General features: G+C 57.4%; 9 non-coding genes across 9 annotated transcripts; all 9 read left to right on the top strand.

The window, feature by feature from the left end:
* The first annotated feature begins 1,766 nt into the window (after nt 1-1,766).
* On the top strand, nt 1,767-1,847 carry LOC119623088 (small nucleolar RNA SNORD115). Its single transcript, XR_012091577.1, has one exon. It is a non-coding gene; the product is annotated as a small nucleolar RNA SNORD115 (small nucleolar RNA).
* Nucleotides 1,848-3,912: 2,065 nt separating this feature from the next.
* Nucleotides 3,913-3,993, top strand: LOC119619469 (small nucleolar RNA SNORD115). Its single transcript, XR_005235945.2, has one exon. It is a non-coding gene; the product is annotated as a small nucleolar RNA SNORD115 (small nucleolar RNA).
* Nucleotides 3,994-6,571: 2,578 nt separating this feature from the next.
* Nucleotides 6,572-6,653, top strand: LOC119619470 (small nucleolar RNA SNORD115). Its single transcript, XR_012091580.1, has one exon. It is a non-coding gene; the product is annotated as a small nucleolar RNA SNORD115 (small nucleolar RNA).
* A 1,502-nt stretch (nt 6,654-8,155) lies between these two features.
* LOC119619468 (small nucleolar RNA SNORD115) lies at nt 8,156-8,237 on the top strand. The gene has a single exon (XR_005235944.2). It is a non-coding gene; the product is annotated as a small nucleolar RNA SNORD115 (small nucleolar RNA).
* A 1,842-nt stretch (nt 8,238-10,079) lies between these two features.
* LOC119619455 (small nucleolar RNA SNORD115) lies at nt 10,080-10,160 on the top strand. Its single transcript, XR_005235935.2, has one exon. It is a non-coding gene; the product is annotated as a small nucleolar RNA SNORD115 (small nucleolar RNA).
* Nucleotides 10,161-12,508: 2,348 nt separating this feature from the next.
* Nucleotides 12,509-12,589, top strand: LOC119623090 (small nucleolar RNA SNORD115). Its single transcript, XR_005239552.2, has one exon. It is a non-coding gene; the product is annotated as a small nucleolar RNA SNORD115 (small nucleolar RNA).
* A 2,572-nt stretch (nt 12,590-15,161) lies between these two features.
* On the top strand, nt 15,162-15,243 carry LOC119623100 (small nucleolar RNA SNORD115). Its single transcript, XR_005239560.2, has one exon. It is a non-coding gene; the product is annotated as a small nucleolar RNA SNORD115 (small nucleolar RNA).
* A 1,777-nt stretch (nt 15,244-17,020) lies between these two features.
* LOC119619431 (small nucleolar RNA SNORD115) lies at nt 17,021-17,102 on the top strand. The gene has a single exon (XR_005235914.2). It is a non-coding gene; the product is annotated as a small nucleolar RNA SNORD115 (small nucleolar RNA).
* Nucleotides 17,103-18,893: 1,791 nt separating this feature from the next.
* On the top strand, nt 18,894-18,975 carry LOC119619435 (small nucleolar RNA SNORD115). The gene has a single exon (XR_005235918.1). It is a non-coding gene; the product is annotated as a small nucleolar RNA SNORD115 (small nucleolar RNA).
* Nucleotides 18,976-19,164: the final 189 nt, after the last annotated feature.

Here is a 19,164-nt window from a genome sequence, read left to right as displayed (position 1 = left end):
CCTGGAGGGCCTGAAGGGCATCTGGGGGGCCCAACCCTGTCTCTGCACTCCTCCGTGAGGCAGCCCAGGCTCCCTGTGCGGGCTTGCTCTTGGTGGTCCAGTTTCCTGGGGTGGGGCATGAGGGCAGCTCCTCCCTGAGCCCCCCTTCTCCATTTGTGTCTTTCAGTGAGCTCTTCCACGCAGGCAGGGCACCCTGGCATTGAGCGGCATAGGTCAGTGGATCGTGCTGGTGTTATGGGCCACAGGTCAGGCCGCGTGGAGTCGCTGAGGGTCAGCCTTCAGGACAGGAGGGTTTCCTTAGGGAGCAGACTTGAATGCCCACCAGGGATGGAAGGGTTGATCCTCTAGGAAAGTGGCATCCTGAGGAATCAGACCCAAGGAGTACACCTTCCCTGGAGTCCTGTGGGGATGACAGTCGTCCAGGCAGGAGAGGGTTCCTTCAGTCTCACACAGGGCAGCTCCAAGCTGAGTCTTTGTGTGCTGCTGTGACCTCGAGGACTGTGTAGGCCACATGAGGGGGTCCACAGGGACTCCGGGATGCCACGGGGTCACACAGGAGCTCTCTATCTCTGGAGAACAGTGGCCTAGGGCCCATGGAGTTGAGCTGCAGATATTCAAGGATCGCACATGACTTATTGCCCTGAATGGGATGGGTCATGTTGAGCAATATGCCAACCCGTGACACGTCTTTGAGCCTGGAGGGGGCGGTGCTATTTCCCTAGGTTTGGGTCAAGGCTGAGCTCAGGCTGGCACCTGGTGTTGCTGCAGTCTGACCATGGACTCGTTAGGTTTAGGCCAAGGGGTCAGCCCACGTATTGCTGAGGTTCTCTCCTTGGCTGGAATTCACCCCTTTCCTGTGGGCAAATGTCTGGAAGGGTGGCCTCCTGAGTTAGAAAGCCTGCTATCAAGGGTCTTGTCCCTGGAATATGCTGCCCATGCTGCTTCTGAGCCATGGGGTCACCCCCAGGTTGGTGAGTCTTGTGCCCAAGGAAATGAGAAATCTCCATGTGTCCCCCGAATAGCCAAGTGTGGCGCTGCTCTGTGTTAGGATGTGTGTGGGGAATGAATAGGGACCCACCAGAGAGAGAATGTGGCCCTGGGACCCCAGGCATGTACAGAACTCTAGTACGTGCTGTGATAGGGCACGTGGGTGGGTTCCCACAGTGGACAGGGGCAGGATATGTGACTGCCAGCTTTGCAGTGGCATCTGTCATCTGGGCCAGCCTCCTTGGTTGGCGATGAACTGTTTGGTGGCCCTGGTCTGCACCCAGTAGGCCTGGCATGATGCTGGGGTCATGCGGTGGAGCCGGCATGGGCAGTGGAGGTGCTCATGGGCTCTGCAGTAGGGCACAGCTGGGGCTTCTTGCCCGACCCCAGTGACCCGCCTGCCCTGTCCTTTCAAGGACTGGTGACTGAGAGAGCACAGGGTGCCCTGCATCTGCAACGGGCCAGTGTTGCACATGGAACCCATCATGTAGGTCCATGGAGGGCGAGCATCGCTGAGCCACCACACCCCACCTTCTGCCTCCATGGAGGGATGAGGTTGTGTTTGGACACCTGTCCTACTCCTGTTTCCCCAGATGTTGAACCTTGAGGAAGACTTGTATTGGACCCAATGGCCCTGGGCCAGTGTCTGTCAGTCAGGTGCCCAGCCCCAGTACACCGAAGATGGGGCCCTTCCTGATGCCCTCGTCTCCTGCATTGAGCGATGGTGAGCACATCCGGGTCCCACTGGATGCATTGATGGGGAGGGGGTGCCCTGGGTTGGGTCGATGATGAGAACCTTATATTGTCTGAAGAGAGGTGATGACATAAAAATCATGCTCAATAGGATTACGCTGAGGCCCAGCCTGGGTGAGAATTTTGGAAGAGGATGCTGGGAATTATGAGTTCCCTGTGAAATCCACTATATTTTGGGCTGGAGACGTGGAGGCTCTGAGGGCATCTAGAGGGTGCGCAACCCTGTCTCTGCGCTCCTCCATGAGGCAGCCCAGGCTCACTATGTGGGCTTGGTGTCAGCGCTGCTGTTACCCAGGGGTGGGGCACTTTGGTGTCTCCTTCCTGAGCCCCCATTTTCCCCTGTGTCTTTCAGTGAGCTCTTGTGCCCAGCAGACCCCCTTGCATTGACCGGCATAGGTGAGTGGATCCTGCTGGGGTCATGGCCCATGAGCCAGGCTGTGTGGGGTTTCCGAGCATCAGTCTTCAGCTGCAAGGGTTTCCTTAGGAGCCTTCCTGAATGCCCACCTGGGATTGGTTCTCTAGGAGGGCAGCTTCCTTAGGAATCAGACCCAAGGAGGATACATTCCCTGAAGCCCTGCAATGGTTGTGGTGGTCCAGGCATTAAAGGGTTTCCTCCACCTCATGCAGGGCAGTGACCCGCTGAGACTCAGTCCTCATGTCTGGCCTCTAGGATGGCCAGGCCACATGAAGGGGGACACGAGGGCTCTGGGGCACCAAGAGGTTCATGTGGAGGCTCTCTGACCTTGGAGAGGTGTGTGTGATTCGGCCCATGGGGTTGGGCTGTGGGTTTTCAAGGATCGCACCAAACCCATGGCCCTGAATGGAACTGACCCTGTTTAGCAATCGGCCATGCCAGTGGTGCCTCTGTGAGCCAAGTGCGGGTCAGCACTGTTTCCTCAGGGTGAGTCGAGACTAGCTCTGGCCAGCATCTGCTGGTGGTGCAGTCCCGCCCTGGGATTGGTGGGCTTAGGGACAAGGGGATAACCCATGTCCCATCGGGGTCACCCCTTCCTTGTGTGCAAGTGGCAGGAAGAGTGTCCTCCTGAGGTGGGAAGGCCTACTGTGGAAGATCCTGTCTCAGAAATTTGCTGTCCAGGCTGCCTCTGAGCTATGGGGTGACCTCCATGGTGGTAGGGCCTCAGGTGAATGTATCCTATTGGGGTCATGGCCCATGAGCCAGGCCGAGGTGGGGTGCTGACCCGCACTTGGCTCAGAAGCACGACTGGGATGGCCGAATGCTAAATAGGGTCAGTTCCATTCAGGGCCATGGGTTTGGTGCGATCCTTGAAAATCTACAGCCCAACTCCATGGGCCAAATCACACACACCTCTCCAAGATCAGAGAGCCTGTGCATGAACCTCTTGGTGCCCCAGAGCCCTCGTGTCCTCCTTCATGTGGCCTGGCTATCCTAGAGGCCAGACCTGAGGACCGAGTCTCAGCGGGACACTGCCCTGAATGAGGTGGAGGAAACACTTTAATGCCTGGACCACCACAACCCCTGCAGGGCTTCAGGGAATGTATCTTCCTTGGGTCTGATTCCTAAGGAAGCTGCCCTCCTAGAGAACCAATCCCAGGTGGGCAGGATATGTGACTGCCAGCTTTGCAGTGGCATCTGGCATCTGGGCTAGCCTCTTTGGTTGGCAGTGAGCTGTTTGGTGGCCCTGGTCTGTGCCCAGTAGACCTGGCATGATGCTGGGGTCATGCGGTGGAGCTGGCATGGGCAGTGGAGGTGCTCATAGGGTCTGCAGTAGGGCACAGCTGGGGCTTCTTGCCCGACCCCAGTGACCCGCCTGCCCTGTCCTTTCAAGGATTGGTGGCTGAGAGAGCACAGGGTGCCCTGCATCTGCGACAGGCCAGTGTTCCACATGGAACCCATCACATGGGTCCATGGAGGGCGAACATCCCTGAGCCACCACACCCCACCTTCTGCCTCCATGGAGGGATGAGGTTGTGTTTGGACACCTGTCCTACTCCTGTTTCCCCAGATGTTGAACCTTGAGGAAGACTGGTATTGGACCCTATGGCCCCGGGCCAGTGTCTGTCAGTCAAGTGCCCAGCCCCAGGTGCACTGAAGATGGGGCCCTTCCTGATGCCCTCGTCTCCTGCATTGAGCTATGGTGAGCACATCCGGGTCCCACTGGATGCATTGATGGGGAGGGGGTGCCCTGGGTTGGGTCGATGATGAGAACCTTATATTGTCTGAAGAGAGGTGATGACATAAAAATCATGCTCAATAGGATTATGCTGAGGCACAGCTTGGGTGAGAATTTTGGAAGAGGATGCTGGGAATTATGAGTTCCCTGTGAGGTCCACTGTATTTTGGGCTGCAGACGTGGAGGCTCTGAGGGCATCTAGAGGGTGCCCAACCCTGTCTCTGTGCTCCTCCATGAGGCAGCCCAGGCTCACTATGTGGGCTTGGTGTCAGCACTGCTGTTACCCAGGGGTGGGGCACTTTGGTGTCTCCTTCCTGAGCCCCCATTTTCCCCTGTGTCTTTCAGTGAGCTCTTGTGCCCAGCAGACCCCCTTGCATTGACCGGCATAGGTGAGTGGATCCTGCTGGGGTCATGGCCCATGAGCCAGGCTGTGTGGGGTTTCCGAGCATCAGTCTTCAGCTGCAAGGGTTTCCTTAGGAGCCTTCCTGAATGCCCACCTGAGATTGGTTCTCTAGGGCAACTTCCTGAGGAATCAGACCCAAGGAGGATACATTCCCTGAAGCCCTGCAGGGGTTGTGGTGGTCCAGACATTAAAGGGTTTCCTCCACCTCATGCAGGGCAGTGTCCCGCTGAGACTCGGTCCTCATGTCTGGTCTCTAGGATGGCCAGGCCACATGAAGGGGGACACGAGGGCTCTGGGGCACCAAGAGGTTCATGCACAGGCTCTCTGATCATGGAGAGGTGTGTGTGATTCAGCCCATGGGGTTGGGCTGTAGATTTTCAAGGATCGCACCAAACCCATGGCCCTGAATGGAACTGACCCTATTTAGCAATCGGCCATCCCAGTGGTGCCTCTGTGAGCCAAGTGCGGGTCAGCACTGTTTCCTCAGGGTGAGTCGAGACTAGCTCTGGCCAGCATCTGATGGTGGTGCAGTCCTGCCCTGGGATTGGTGGACTTAGGGACAAGGGGATAACCCATGTCCCATCGGGGTCACCCCTTCCTTGTGTGCAAGTGGCAGGAAGAGTGTCCTCCTGAGGTGGGAAGGCCTGCTGTGGAAGATCCTGTCTCAGAAATTTGCTGTCCAGGCTGCTTCTGAGCTATGGGGTCACCTCCATGGTGATGGGGCCTCAGGTGAATGGATCCTACTGGGGTCATGGCCCATGAGCCAGGCTGGGGTGGGGTCCCTGAGTGTCACGCTTCAAATCATGAGTGTTTCCTCAAGGAGCTGACCTGAATCCCCACCAGGGAGGGATGGTTTCTCCAGTTGGGAGATTTCCTTGGAAATCGGTCCCAAGAAGGACGCCTTCCCCAAAACTCTGCAGGAGTAAGAGAGGTTCAGGCAGGAGAGGGTTCCTTCAACCCAATGCAGTGCGGATCCTAGGTGAGACTTGGTGCACAGGTCAGTCCTAGAGGACTGCCCAAACCACATGAGGGCATTCCCAGGGTCTCTGGGGTCAGGAGTCTTATATGGGAGCTCTCTGTCCCCAAGGCTTGAAGGGGGACAGTGTGTGGCTTATCCGGCTTACGGAGTCAGACCCTGAACATTCAAGGGTCAGGAATGACCTATGGCCCCGAATGGGACCGACCCTGTTGAGCAATGGAGCAGTGGGCCATCCCGGTGGTGGCACCTTGAGCCTGGTGGGTGTGGCGCAGCCTCAGTGGGGTTGGGTCAAGGCTGAGCTCTGACTGTCACCTCATGGTTGGCCTTGGGCATCGTGGGCTTTGGGCCAAGGGTGCAGCCCGGGTCCCATTGGAGTTCACCCCTCCCCATAGTGGAGTGGCCAGAAGGGTGGCATCCTGTGGTGGAAGGGCCACTGTGAAGGGTCCTGTCCCAGCAATTTGCTGCCAAGGCTGCTTCTGAGTCATGGGGTCACCTCCAGGGTGATGGGGTCTTGAGCCAAAGGAAAGGAGAGGACATTATGTGGCCCCTGATTGGCAGAGCGTGGCCCAGCTCTGTGTTTGAGAGGTGTGAGGTGCATGAATGGGGACCCACCAGAGAAGGCACGTGGCCCTGGGGCCCCAGGATGGTATTTCTGGTGTGAGCTTATGGAGGGTGCATGAATGTGTGCATTCCATGCCCAGGGGCAGGCTATGTGACCGCCAGGTCTACAGTGGCGCATGGCGTCCAGGCCAGCCTTCTTGGTTTGCCGTGAGCTGGTTGGTGGCCCTGGCCCTGCCCAGTGATCCCATTGAGGCCCAGAGTTGTGTGGGGGAGCTGGCGTGGGCAGTGGAGGTGCTCCAGTGTCCTACAGTAGGGTGCAGCGTAGGCTTCTTGCTGGAATCCCATGATCCATCTGCCCTGTTCTTTCAGGATTCAGTGGCAGAGAGGGCCAAGGGTTCCTCAAGTGCATGACCGTCACTGTTTTACATGGATCTCATCTCGTGAGTCCATGGAGGGAGAGCATGTGTGAGCTAGCACCCCCTGCCCACTTTCTCCTATGGAGGCATGAAGCCCTGTTTGGACACCTGTCCCTCACCCCTCCAGATGGTGACCCTGGAGGAAGAATTGCATTGGGCCTGCTGGCCCTGACACAGTGTCCCTCAGCCAGGTGCTCAGCCCCTGATAAGCTGAAGCTCTGGCCCTTCCTGGTGCCCTGGTCTCCTGCACAGAGCTCTGGTGAGCCCATCTGGGTCCCAATGGATGCATGCATGGGTTGAGGGGTTGGTGCCCTGGGTTGAGTCAATGATGACAACCTTATATTGTTCTGAAGAGAGGTGATGACTTAAAAATCATGCTCAATAGGATTACGCTGAGGCCCAGCCTAGGTGAGAATTTTGGAAGAGGATGCTGGGATTTCTAGGTCCCCGTCAGGGGCTCTGTATTTTGGACTGGAGAAATCCAGGCCCTGAACAGCATCTTGGGGGAGCTCTACCCTGTCTCTGCATTTCTACATGAGGCAGCCCAGGCTCCCTCTGTGGGCTTGGTGTTGGCTCTCCTGTTCCCTGGGGTAGGGCTCCTTGCTGGGTCCTTCCTGAGCCCCTGTTCTCCTCTTGTGTCTTCTGTATTTCAGTGAGCTCTTCAGCCCAGGTGGGCCTGCTGATATTGACGCACATAGGTGAGTGCATTCTGCTGGCATCATGGGGCATGAGCCAGGCCACATGGTGTCACTGAGGGTCATCCCTTGGGAAAGAAGGGTTTCCTCAGGGAGCCAACATGAATCCCCACTGGGGAGAGATGGTTTCTGCAAGAGGCTGGCTTCCTTGGGAATCAGACCCAAGACAATGCCTTCCCTGATGCCTCACAGGGGTGACAGTGTTCCAGGCAGGAAAGAGTCCCCACAGTCCCATGCAGGGCAGCTCCCAGCTGAGACTTGGTGTGCAGGTCTGGCCCAGGCCACATGAGGGGGGCCACAGGGGCTGTGGGGTGCGCCAGGGGTCACACGAGAGCTCTCTTTCCCTGGAGAGGTGCTCGAATGGGCCTGTGGGGTAAGGCTGCAGAGATTCGAGGACTGCATCCCAACCATGGCCCTAAATGCAACCGACTGTGTTGAGTAATGGGCCATCTCAATGGCGCCTCTTTGAGCTTGGTGGGAGGTGGTACTGCTTCCCTGGGTTTGGGTCAAGACTGAGCTCTGTCCACTGCCTGGCGATGCTGCAGGCTGGCCCTTGAACTTGTGGGCTTTGGTTTAAGTCGGCAGCCCACATCCTCCTGGAGGTCACCCTTTGCATGTCGGTGAGTGGCTGGAAGAGTGGATCCTGAGGTAGGAAGACCCGCTGTCAATGGTCCTGTCCTGGGAATTTGCCACCCAGGCCTCTTCTGAGCCATGGGGTCACCTCCAGGGTGGCAGGGTCTGGGCCTAAGGAAAGAGAGGACACCATGTGGCCCAGGGTTGGCCGAAGGTGGCCTGACTCTGTTTTGGGGACCTGTGCGGGACATGGATGGGGACTCGCCAGAGAAAGCCTGTGGCCCTGGGACTCCAGGCTTCGATTTCAAGTGTGGTTTGCCAAGGGTGCCCCACTTCCATGATAGGTCTGCGTTCTGCGTGGATCCCATCACGTGAGTAACCCTCACCCCTTTGCCGCATGGAGGCATGAGGCCCGGTTTGGACACATGTCCTCCTCCTGTCCCTCCAGGTGTGAGCCCGGAGGAAGACTTGTGTTGGGCTCAATGTCTTTGGGCCAGTGTCCCAAAGCCAGGTGCCCGGCCCCTGGTGTGCTGAAGCTTGGGACCTTCCTAGTGACCTGGTCTCCTGCACTGACCTGTGGTGACTACATCCGGGTCCCACCGGATGCCTGTGCAGGAAGGAGGGTGTCCTGGGTTAGGTCGATGATGAGAACCTTATATTGTCCTGAAGAGGGGTGATGACTTTAAAATGATGCTCAATAAGATTACCTTGAAGCCCAGCCTAGGTGAGAATTTTGGAAGAAGATGCTGGAATCCCGAAGTCCCCATCAGGGCCCCTGTATTTTGGGCTGGAGACCTGGAGGGCCTGAAGGGCATCTGGGGGGCCCAACCCTGTCTCTGCACTCCTCCGTGAGGCAGCCCAGGCTCCCTGTGCGGGCTTGCTCTTGGTGGTCCAGTTTCCTGGGGTGGGGCATGAGGGCAGCTCCTCCCTGAGCCCCCCTTCTCCATTTGTGTCTTTCAGTGAGCTCTTCCACGCAGGCAGGGCACCCTGGCATTGAGCGGCATAGGTCAGTGGATCGTGCTGGTGTTATGGGCCACAGGTCAGGCCGCGTGGAGTCGCTGAGGGTCAGCCTTCAGGACAGGAGGGTTTCCTTAGGGAGCAGACTTGAATGCCCACCAGGGATGGAAGGGTTGATCCTCTAGGAAAGTGGCATCCTGAGGAATCAGACCCAAGGAGTACACCTTCCCTGGAGTCCTGTGGGGATGACAGTCGTCCAGGCAGGAGAGGGTTCCTTCAGTCTTACACAGGGCAGCTCCAAGCTGAGTCTTTGTGTGCTGCTGTGACCTCGAGGACTGTGTAGGCCACATGAGGGGGTCCACAGGGCCTCCGGGATGCCACGGGGTCACACAGGAGCTCTCTATCTCTGGAGAACGGTGGCCTAGGGCCCATGGAGTTGAGCTGCAGATATTCAAGGATCGCACATGACTTATTGCCCTGAATGGGATGGGTCATGTTGAGCAATATGCCAACCCGTGACACCTCTTTGAGCCTGGAGGGGGCGGTGCTATTTCCCTAGGTTTGGGTCAAGGCTGAGCTCAGGCTGGCACCTGGTGTTGCTGCAGTCTGACCATGGACTCGTTAGGTTTAGGCCAAGGGGTCAGCCCACGTATTGCTGAGGTTCTCTCCTTGGCTGGAATTCACCCCTTTCCTGTGGGCAAATGTCTGGAAGGGTGGCCTCCTGAGTTAGAAAGCCTGCTATCAAGGGTCTTGTCCCTGGAATATGCTGCCCATGCTGCTTCTGAGCCATGGGGTCACCCCCAGGTTGGTGAGTCTTGTGCCCAAGGAAATGAGAAGTCACCATGTGTCCCCCGAATAGCCAAGTGTGGCCCTGCTCTGTGTTAGGAGGTGTGTGGGGCATGAATGGGGACCCACCATAGAGCGCATGTGGCCCTGGGACCCCAGGCATGTACAGAACTCTAGTACGTGCTGTGATAGGGCACGTGGGTGGGTTCCCACAGTGCACAGGGACAGGATATGTGACTGACAGCTTTGCAGTGGCATCTGGCATCTGGGCCAGCCTCCTTGGTTGGCGATGAACTGTTTGGTGGCCCTGGTCTGTGCCCAGTAGACCTGGCATGATGCTGGGGTCATGCGGTGGAGCCGGCATGGGCAGTGGAGGTGCTCATGGGCTCTGCAGTAGGGCACAGCTGGGGCTTCTTGCCCGACCCCAGTGACCCGCCTGCCCTGTCCTTTCAAGGATTGGTGGCTGAGAGAGCACAGGGTGCCCTGCATCTGCAACGGACCAGTGTTCCACATGGAACCCATCACATAGGTCCATGGAGGGCGAGCATCCCTGAGCCGCCACACCCCACCTTCTGCCTCCATGGAGGGATGAGGTTGTGTTTGGACACCTGTCCTACTCCTGTTTCCCCAGATGTTGAACCTTGAGGAAGACTTGTATTGGGCCCAATGGCCCTGGGCCAGTGTCTGTCAGTCAGGTGCCCAGCCCCAGTACACCGAAGATGGGGCCCTTCCTGATGCCCTCGTCTCCTGCATTGAGCTATGGTGAGCACATCCGGGTCCCACTGGATGCATTGATGGGGAGGGGTGCCCTGGGTTGGGTCGATGATGAGAACCTTATATTGTCTGAAGAGAGGTGATGACATAAAAATCATGCTCAATAGGATTACGCTGAGGCCCAGCCTGGGTGAGAATTTTGGAAGAGGATGCTGGGAATTATGAGTTCCCTGTGAAATCCACTATATTTTGGGCTGGAGACCTGGAGGCTCTGAGGGCATCTAGAGGGTGCCCAACCCTGTCTCTGCGCTCCTCCATGAGGCAGCCCAGGCTCACTATGTGGGCTTGGTGTCAGCGCTGCTGTTACCCAGGGGTGGGGCACTTTAGTGGCTCCTTCCTGAGCCCCTATTTTCCCCTGTGTCTTTCAGTGAGCTCTTCTGCCCAGCAGACCCCCTTGCATTGACCGGCGTAGGTGAGTGGATCCTGCTGGGGTCATGGCCCATGAGCCAGGCTGTGTGGGGTTTCCGAGCATCAGTCTTCAGCTGCAAGGGTTTCCTTAGGAGCCTTCCTGAATGCCCACCTGGGATTGGTTCTCTAGGAGGGCAGCTTCCTTAGGAATCAGATCCAAGGAGGATACATTCCCTGAAGCCCTGCAGGGGTTGTGGTGGTCCAGGCATTAAAGGGTTTCCTCCACCTCATGCAGGGCAGTGTCCCGCTGAGACTCTGTCCTCAGGTCTGGTCTCTAGGATGGCCAGGCCACATGAAGGGGGACACGAGGGCTCTGGGGCACCAAGAGGTTCATGTGGAGGCTCTCTGACCTTGGAGAGGTGTGTGTGATTCGGCCCATGGGATTAGGCTGTGGATTTTCAAGGATCGCATCAAACCCATGGCCCTGAATGGGAGTGATCCTATTAAGCAATCGGCCATCCCAGTGGTGCCTCTGTGAGCCAAGTGCGGGTCAGCACTGTTTCCTCAGGGTGAGTCGAGACTAGCTCTGGCCAGCATCTCATGGTGGTGCAGTCCCGCCCTGGGATTTGTGGGCTTAAGAACAAAGAGATAACCCATGTCCCATCGGGGTCACCCCTTCCTTGTGTGCAAGTGGCAGGAAGAGTGTCCTCCTGAGGTGGGAAGGCCTACTGTGGAAGATCCTGTCTCAGAAATTTGCTGTCCAGGCTGCCTCTGAGCTATGGGGTGACCTCCATGGTGGTAGGGCCTCAGGTGAATGTATCCTATTGGGGTCATGGCCCATGAGCCAGGCCGAGGTGGGGTCCCTGAGTGTGAGGGAGGTCCACAGGGCCTCCGGGATGCCATGATGTCACACAGGAGCTCTGTATCTCTGAAGAAAGGTGGGCTAGGGCCCATGGAGTTGAGCTGCAGATATTCAGGATCGCACATGACTTATTGTCCTGAATGGGATGGGCCATGTTGAGCAAATGCCAACCCGTGGCACCTCTTTGAGCCTGGAGGGGGCAGTGCTATTTCCCTAGGTTTGGGTCAAAGCTGAGCTCAGGCTGGCACCTGGTGTTGCTGCAGTCTGACCATGGACTCGTTAGGTTTAGGCCAAGGGGTCAGCCCACGTATTGCTGAGGTTCTCTCCTTGGCTGGAATTCACCCCTTTCCTGTGGGCAAGTGTCTGGAAGGGTGGCCTCCTGAGTTGGAAGGCCTGCTATCAAGGGTCTTGTCCCTGGAATATGCTGCCCATGCTGCTTCTGAGTCATGGGGTCACCACTAGGGTGGTAAGTCTTGTGCCCAAGGAAATGAGAAGTCACCATGTGTCCCCCGAATAGCCAAGTGTGGCCCTGCTCTGTGTTAGGAGGTGTGTGGGGCATGAATAGGGACCCACCAGAGAGAGCATGTGGCCCTGGGACCCCAGGCATGTACAGGACTCTAGTACGTGCTGTGATAGGGCACGTGGGTGGGTTCCCACAGTGCACAGGGGCAGGATATGTGACTGCCAGCTTTGCAGTGGCATCCGTCATCTGGGCCAGCCTCCTTGGTTGGCGATGAACTGTTTGGTGGCCCTGGTCTGTGCCCATTAGACCTGGCATGATGCTGGGGTCATGCGGTGGAAACAGCATGGGCAGTGGGGGTGCTCATGGGCTCTGCAGTAGGGCACAGCTGGGGCTTCTTGCCCGACCCCAGTGACCCGCCTGCCCTGTCCTTTCAAGGACTGGTGACTGAGAGAGCACAGGGTGCCCTGCATCTGCAACGGGCCAGTGTTCCACATGGAACCCATCACATAGGTCCATGGAGGGCGAGCATCCCTGAGCCGCCACACCCCACCTTCTGCCTCCATGGAGGGTTGAGGTTGTGTTTGGACACCTGTCCTATTCCTGTTTCCCCAGATGTTGAACCTTGAGGAAGACTTGTATTGGACCCAATGGCCCTGGGCCAGTGTCTGTCAGTCAGGTGCCCAGCCCCAGTACACCAAAGATGGGGCCCTTCCTGATGCCCTCGTCTCCTGCATTGAGCTATGGTGAGCACATCCGGGTCCCACTGGATGCATTGATGGGGAGGGGGTGCCCTGGGTTGGGTCGATGATGAGAATCTTATATTGTCTGAAGAGAGGTGATGACATAAAAATCATGCTCAATAGGATTACGCTGAGGCCCAGCCTGGGTGAAATTTTGGAAGAGGATGCTGGGAATTATGAGTTCGCTGTGAAATCCACTATATTTTGGGCTGGAGACCTGGAGGCTCTGAGGGCATCTAGAGGGTGCCCAACCCTGTCTCTGCGCTCCTCCATGAGGCAGCCCAGGCTCACTATGTGGGCTTGGTGTCAGCGCTGCTGTTACCCAGGGGTGGGGCACTTTAGTGGCTCCTTCCTGAGCCCCCATTTTCCCCTGTGTCTTTCAGTGAGCTCTTGTGCCCAGCAGACCCCCTTGCATTGACCGGCATAGGTGAGTGGATCCTGCTGGGGTCATGGCCCATGAGCCAGGCTGTGTGGGGTTTCCGAGCATCAGTCTTCAGCTGCAAGGGCTTCCTTAGGAGCCTTCCTGAATGCCCACCTGGGATTGGTTCTCTAGGGCAGCTTCCTGAGGAATCAGACCCAAGGAGGATACATTCCCTGAAGCCCTGCAGGGGTTGTGGTGGTCCAGGCATTAAAGGGTTTCCACCACCTCATTCAGGGCAGTGTCCCGCTGAGACTTGGTCCTCAGGTCTGGTCTCTAGGATGGCCAGGCCACATGAAGGGGGACACAAGGGCTCTGGGGCACCAAGAGGTTCATGCACAGGCTCTCTGACCTTGGAGAGGTGTGTGTGATTCGGCCCATGGGTTTAGGCTGTGGATTTTCAAGGATCGCACCAAACTCATGGCCGTGAATGGGACTGACCCTATTAAGCAATCGGCCATCCCAGTGGTGCCTTGTGAGCCAAGTGCGGGTCGACACTGTTTCCTCAGGGTGAGTTGAGACTAGCTCGGGCCAGCATCTGATGGTGGTGCAGTCCCACCCTGGGATTGGTGGGCTTAGGGACAAGGGGATAACCCATGTCCCATCGGGGTCACCCCTTCCTTGTGTGCAAGTGGCAGGAAGAGTGTCCTCCTGAGGTGGGAAAGCCTGCTGTGGACGATCCTGTCTCAGAAATTTGCTGTCCAGGCTGCTTTTGAGCTATGGGGTCACCTCCATGGTGATGGGGCCTCAGGTGAATGGATCCTACTGGGGTCATGGCCCATGAGCCAGGCTGGGGTGGGGTCCCTGAGTGTCACGCTTCAGGTCATGAGTGTTTCCTCAAGGAGCTGACCTGAATCCCCACCAGGGATGGATGGTTTCTCCAGTTGGGAGATTTCCTTGGAAATCAGTCCCAAGACGGATGCCTTCCCCGAAACCCTGCAGGAGTAAGAGAGGTTCAGGCAGGAGAGGGTTCCTTCAACCCAATGCAGTGCGGATCCTAGGTGAGACTTGGTGCACAGGTCAGTCCTGGAGGACTGCCCAGGCCATATGAGGGCATTCCCAGGGTCTCTGGGGCCAGGAGTCTTATATGGGAGCTCTCTGTCCCCGAGGCTTGCAGGGAGACAGTGTGGCTTATCTGGCTTACGGAGTCAGACCCTGAACATTCAAGGGTCAGGAATGACCTATGGCCCCGAATGGGACCGACCCTGTTGAGCAATGGAGCAGTGGGCCATCTTGGTGGTAGCACGTTGAGTCTGGTGGGTGTGGCGCAGCCTCGGTGGGGTTGGGTCAAGGCTGAGCTCTGGCTGTCACCTCATGGTTGGCCTTGGGCATCGTGGGCTTTGGGCCAAGGGTGCAGCCCGGGTCCCATTGGAGTTCACCCCTCCCCATAGTGGAGTGGCCAGAAGGGTGGCATCCTGTGGTGGAAGGGCCACTGTGAAGGGTCCTGTCCCAGCAATTTGCTGCCAAGGCTGCTTCTGAGTCATGGGGTCACTTCCAGGGTGATGGGGTCTTGAGCCAAAGGAAAGGAGAGGACATTATGTGGCCCCTGATTGGCAGAGCGTGGCCCAGCTCTGTGTTTGGGAGGTGTGAGGTGCATGAATGGGGACCCACCAGAGAAGGCACGTGGCCCTGGGGCCCCAGGATGGTATTTCTGGTATGAGCTTATGGAGGGTGCATGAATGTGTGCATTCCATGCCCAGGGGCAGGCTATGTGACCGCCAGGTCTACAGTGGCGCATGGCGTCCAGGCCAGCCTTCTTGGTTTGCCGTGAGCTGGTTGGTGGCCCTGGCCCTGCCCAGTGGTCCCATTGAGGCCCAGAGTTGTGTGGGGGAGCTGGCGTGGGCAGTGGAGGTGCTCCAGTGTCCTACAGTAGGGTGCAGCCTAGGCGTCTTACTGGAATCCCATGATCCATCTGCCCTGTTCTTTCAGGGTTCAGCGGCAGTGAGGGCCAAGGGTTCCTCACGTGCATGACTGTCACTGTTACATGGATCTCATCTCATGAGTCCATGGAGGGAGAGCATGTGTGAGCTAGCACCCCCTGCCCACTTTCCCCTGTGGAGGCATGAAGCCCTGTTTGGACACCTGTCCCTCACCCCTCCAGATGGTGACCCTGGAGGAAGAATTGCATTGGGCCTGCTGGCCCTGACACAGTGTCCCTCAGCCGGGTGCTCAGCCCCTGATAAGCTGAAGCTCTGGCCCTTCCTGGTGCCCTGGTCTCCTGCACAGAGCTCTGGTGAGCCCATCTGGGTCCCAATGGATGCATGCATGGGTTGAGGGGTTGGTGGCCTGGGTTGGGTCAATGATGACAACCTTATATTGTTCTGAAGAGAGGTGATGACTTAAAAATCATGCTCAATAGGATTACGCTGAGGCCCAGCCTAGGTGAGAATTTTGGAAGAGGATGCTGGGATTTCTAGGTCCCCGTCAGGGCCTCTGTATTTTGGACTGGAGAAATCCAGGCCCTGAACAGCATCTTGGGGGAGCTCTACCCTGTCTCTGCATTTCTACATGAGGCAGCCCAGGCTCCCTCTGTGGGCTTGGTGTTGGCTCTCCTGTTCCCTGGGGTAGGGCTCCTTGCTGGGTCCTTCCTGAGCCCCTGTTCTCCTCTTGTGTCTTCTGTATTTCAGTGAGCTCTTCAGCCCAGGTGGGTCCCCGACATTAATGCGCATAGGTGAGTGCATTCTGCTGGCATCGTGGGCCATGAGCCAGGCTGTGTGGTGTCACTGAGCTCAGCCCTTGGGAAAGAAGGGTTTCCTCAGGGAGCTGACTGAATCCCCGCTGGGGAGGGGTGGTTTCTCCAGGAGGCTGGCTTCCTTGGGAATCAGACCCAAGAGAATGCCTTTCCTGAAGACTTACAGGGATGACAGTGGTCTAGGCAGGAAAGGGTCGGCTTATTCCCATGTGGGGCAGTTCCCAGCTGAGACTTGGTATGCAGGTCTGGCCTCAAGGACTGCCCAGGCCACATGACGGATGTCCCAGGTGCTCTGGGGTGCCCCAGGGGCCACATGAGAGCTCTCTTTCCCTGGAGAGGTGCTCAAATGGGCCCATGGGTTCAGGCCGCAGAGATTCAAGGATTGCATCCCAACCGTGGCCCTAACTGAGACCGACCATGTTGAGTAGTGGGCCATCTCAATAGTGCCTCTTTAAGCCTGGTACATGGCGGTACTGTTTCCCTGGGTTTGGGTCAAGGCTGAGCTCTGGCCAGCACCTGGTGATGCTGCAGGCCGGCCCAGGTTCTTCTGGGCTTTGGTCCATTTGGCAGCCTGGTCCTGCTAGAGATCACCCCTTGCTGGTTGGTGAGTGGCTGGAAGAGTGGATCCTGAGGTCAGAAGACCCACTGTCGATGGTCCTGTCCTGGGAATTTGCTATCCAGGCCTCTTCTGAGCCATGGGGTCACCTCCAGGGTGGTGGGGTCTTGGGGCTAAGGAAAGAGAGGACACTATGTAGCCCATGGTTGCCCAAGGGTGGCCTGACTCTGTGTTTAGGACATTTGCGGGACATGGATGGGGACCCGCCAGAGAAAGCATGTGGCCCTGGGACTCCAGGCTTTGATTTCGGGTGTGGCTTGCAAATAGCACCTAGGCAAGTGCCCACCACACCCTGGGGCAGGCTATGCATCTTCCACGTCCACAGTGGTACATAGCTTCTGGGCCATTCTCCTTGGCTGGCCATGAGCTGGTTGGTTCCCTGTGCCCTGTGTTCCCGGAGTGGCTCTGGTATTGTGTGGGGCAGACAGCTTGGGCAGTGGAGGTGCTATCAAGGCCATCAGTAGGGTGCAGTCTGGGCATCTTGCCTGAGCCCAGACCTACCTACCCTGTTTTCTCAGGGTTTGGTGATGGGGAGGGCCAAGGGCTCCCCATGTCCATGATAGGTCAGTGTTTCTCATGGACCCCATCACATGGGTATACCTTACCCCTTTCCCACATGAAAGGATGAGGCCTTGTTTGGACACATGTCCTCTTCCTGTCCCCCCAGATGGTGAGCCTGGAGGAAAACTTGCCTTGGGCCCAATGGACCCAGACCAGTGGCCATCAGCCAGGTGCCCACCCTGGTGTGCTGAAGCTTGGGACCTACCTGTCGTCCCCACTGAGCTGTGGTAAGCACATCTGGGTCCCGCTGGATGCATGCATGGGGAGGGGGGTGCCCTGGTTTGGGTCGATGATGAGAACCTTATATTATTCTGAAGAGAGGTGATGACTTAAAATTCATGCTCAATAGGATTACGCTGAGGCTCACCCTAGATGAGAATTTGGAAGAGGATGCTGGGATCCCGAAGTCCCCGGTAGGGGACTTTATTTATTAGTTTTGGGCTGGAGCCCTGGAGGCCCTGAAGGGCATCTGGGGGGCCCAGCCCTGTCTCTGCACTCCTCCGTGAGGCAGCCCAGGCTCCCTGTGCGGGCTTGCTGTTGGTGGTCCAGTTCCCTGGGGTGGGGCACGTGGAAGCTCCTCCTTGAGCCCCACTTCTCCACTTGTGTCTTTCGGTGAAGTCTTCAACCCAGGCAGGGCACCCTGGCATTTACCGGCATAGGTGAGTGGATCCTGCTGCCATCATGGACCATGGGCCAGGCCATGTGGAGTCATTGAGGGTCAGCCTTTGGGACAGGAGGGTTTCCTCAGGGAGCGAACCTGAATCCGCACCGGGGAGGGTTGGGTTGGTCCACCAAGAGGGTGGCTTCCTGGGAAATCGGACCCAAGGGGGATGCCTTCCCTGGAGCCCTGCAGGGATGACGGTGGTCCAGGCAGGACAGGGTTCCTTCAGTCTTACACATAGTAGCTCCCAGATGAGTCTAGGTGTTTGAGTCTGGCCTCAAGGACTGCCCAGGCCACCTGAGGGGCCAATAGGGCCTCTGGGACGCCATGGGGGTCACACAGGAGCTCTCCATTCATGGAGAAAGGTGGGTAATAGGGCCCATGGAGTCAAGCTGTAGAGATTTAAGGATTGTGCCCAATGCATGGCCATGAATGGGACAGACCCTGTTGAGTCATGAGCCATTCCATGGGCCTCGTTGAGCCTTGAGCAGGGTGGTGCTGTTTCCCTAGGTTTGGGTCAAGACTGAGCTCTGGTCAGCCCCTGGTGGTGCTGAGGTCTGGCCATGGACTCTTCAGCTTTGAGTCAAGGGGTCAGCCTGCTCCCCCTCGAGGTCCCCCATTCCCCATGGCTGGAAGTCATCCCTTCCCAATGGGCAAGTGTCAGGAATGGTTGCCTCGAGGTTGGAAGGCCTGCTGTCGAAGGTCTTGTCCTTGGAATATGCGGCCTATGCTGCTTCTGAGTCATGGGGTCACCTCCAGGGTTGCGGATGTTGGACCCAAGGACAGGAGAAGATGCTGTGTGTCCCCTGATTAGCTGACTGTAGCCCTGCTCTGTGTTCAGGTGTGTGGGGCATGGATGCAGACCCACCAGAGAAAACATGTGGCCCTGGGACCCCAGGTTGCTATTTTCAGTATGTGCTGGGAAAGGGCATCTGGGTGGGTGCCCACCATGCACAGGGATAGGCTATGTGACTGCCAGGTCTGCAGTGGCATCTGACATCCAGGCCAGCCTCCTTGGTTTGCCGTGAACTGGTTGGTGGCCCTGGCCTGTGCCTAGTAGTCCTGGTGTGACCCTGGGGTTGTGTGGGGGAGCCGGTAGGGTCCCAGTGACCCACCTGCCCTGTCCTTCCAGGGTTCTGTGGCTAAGAGCACTGGGTGTCCTGTGTCCGTGATGGGCCAGTGTTCCTCATGCATCCCATCACAGGGATCCATGGAGGGCGAGTATGCTTGAACTGCCACACCCCACTTTCTGCTCACATGGAGGAGTGAGGTTGTGTTTGGACAACTGTCCTACTCTTGTTCTCCCAGATCGTGACCCCAGAGGAAGAATTGTTTTGGGCCCAATGGCCCTGGGCCAGTGTCCATCAGCCCGGTGTCCAGTCCCTGGTGTACTGAAGCTCAGGCCCTTCCTGGTACCCTAGTCTCCTGCACTGAGCTTGGCGAGCCCATTCGGGTACTGCTGGATGCAGCGGTGAGGAGGGAAGTGCCCTGGGTTAGGTCGATGATGAGAACCTTATATTGTCCTGAAGAGAGATAATGACTTAAAAATCATGCTCAAAAGGATTATGCTGAGGCCCGGCCTAGGTTAGAATTTTGGAAGAGGATACTGAGCTCCCAAGGTCCCCAGCCAGGCCACTGTATTTTTGGCTGGAGACCTGGAGGCCCTGAAGGCTATCTGGGGGGTGCCCAACCCTGTCCCTATACTCCTCTGTGAGGCAGCCCAGGATCTCTGTGCGGGCTTGGTGTTGGCACTCTGGTTTTCTGGG

Source organism: Chlorocebus sabaeus, chromosome 26 (genome assembly GCF_047675955.1).
Source record: "Chlorocebus sabaeus isolate Y175 chromosome 26, mChlSab1.0.hap1, whole genome shotgun sequence".
NCBI classification, from domain to species: domain Eukaryota; kingdom Metazoa; phylum Chordata; class Mammalia; order Primates; family Cercopithecidae; genus Chlorocebus; species Chlorocebus sabaeus.
Note: the sequence above shows the minus strand (reverse complement) of the source record. Positions and strands in the feature narration are given on the sequence as shown.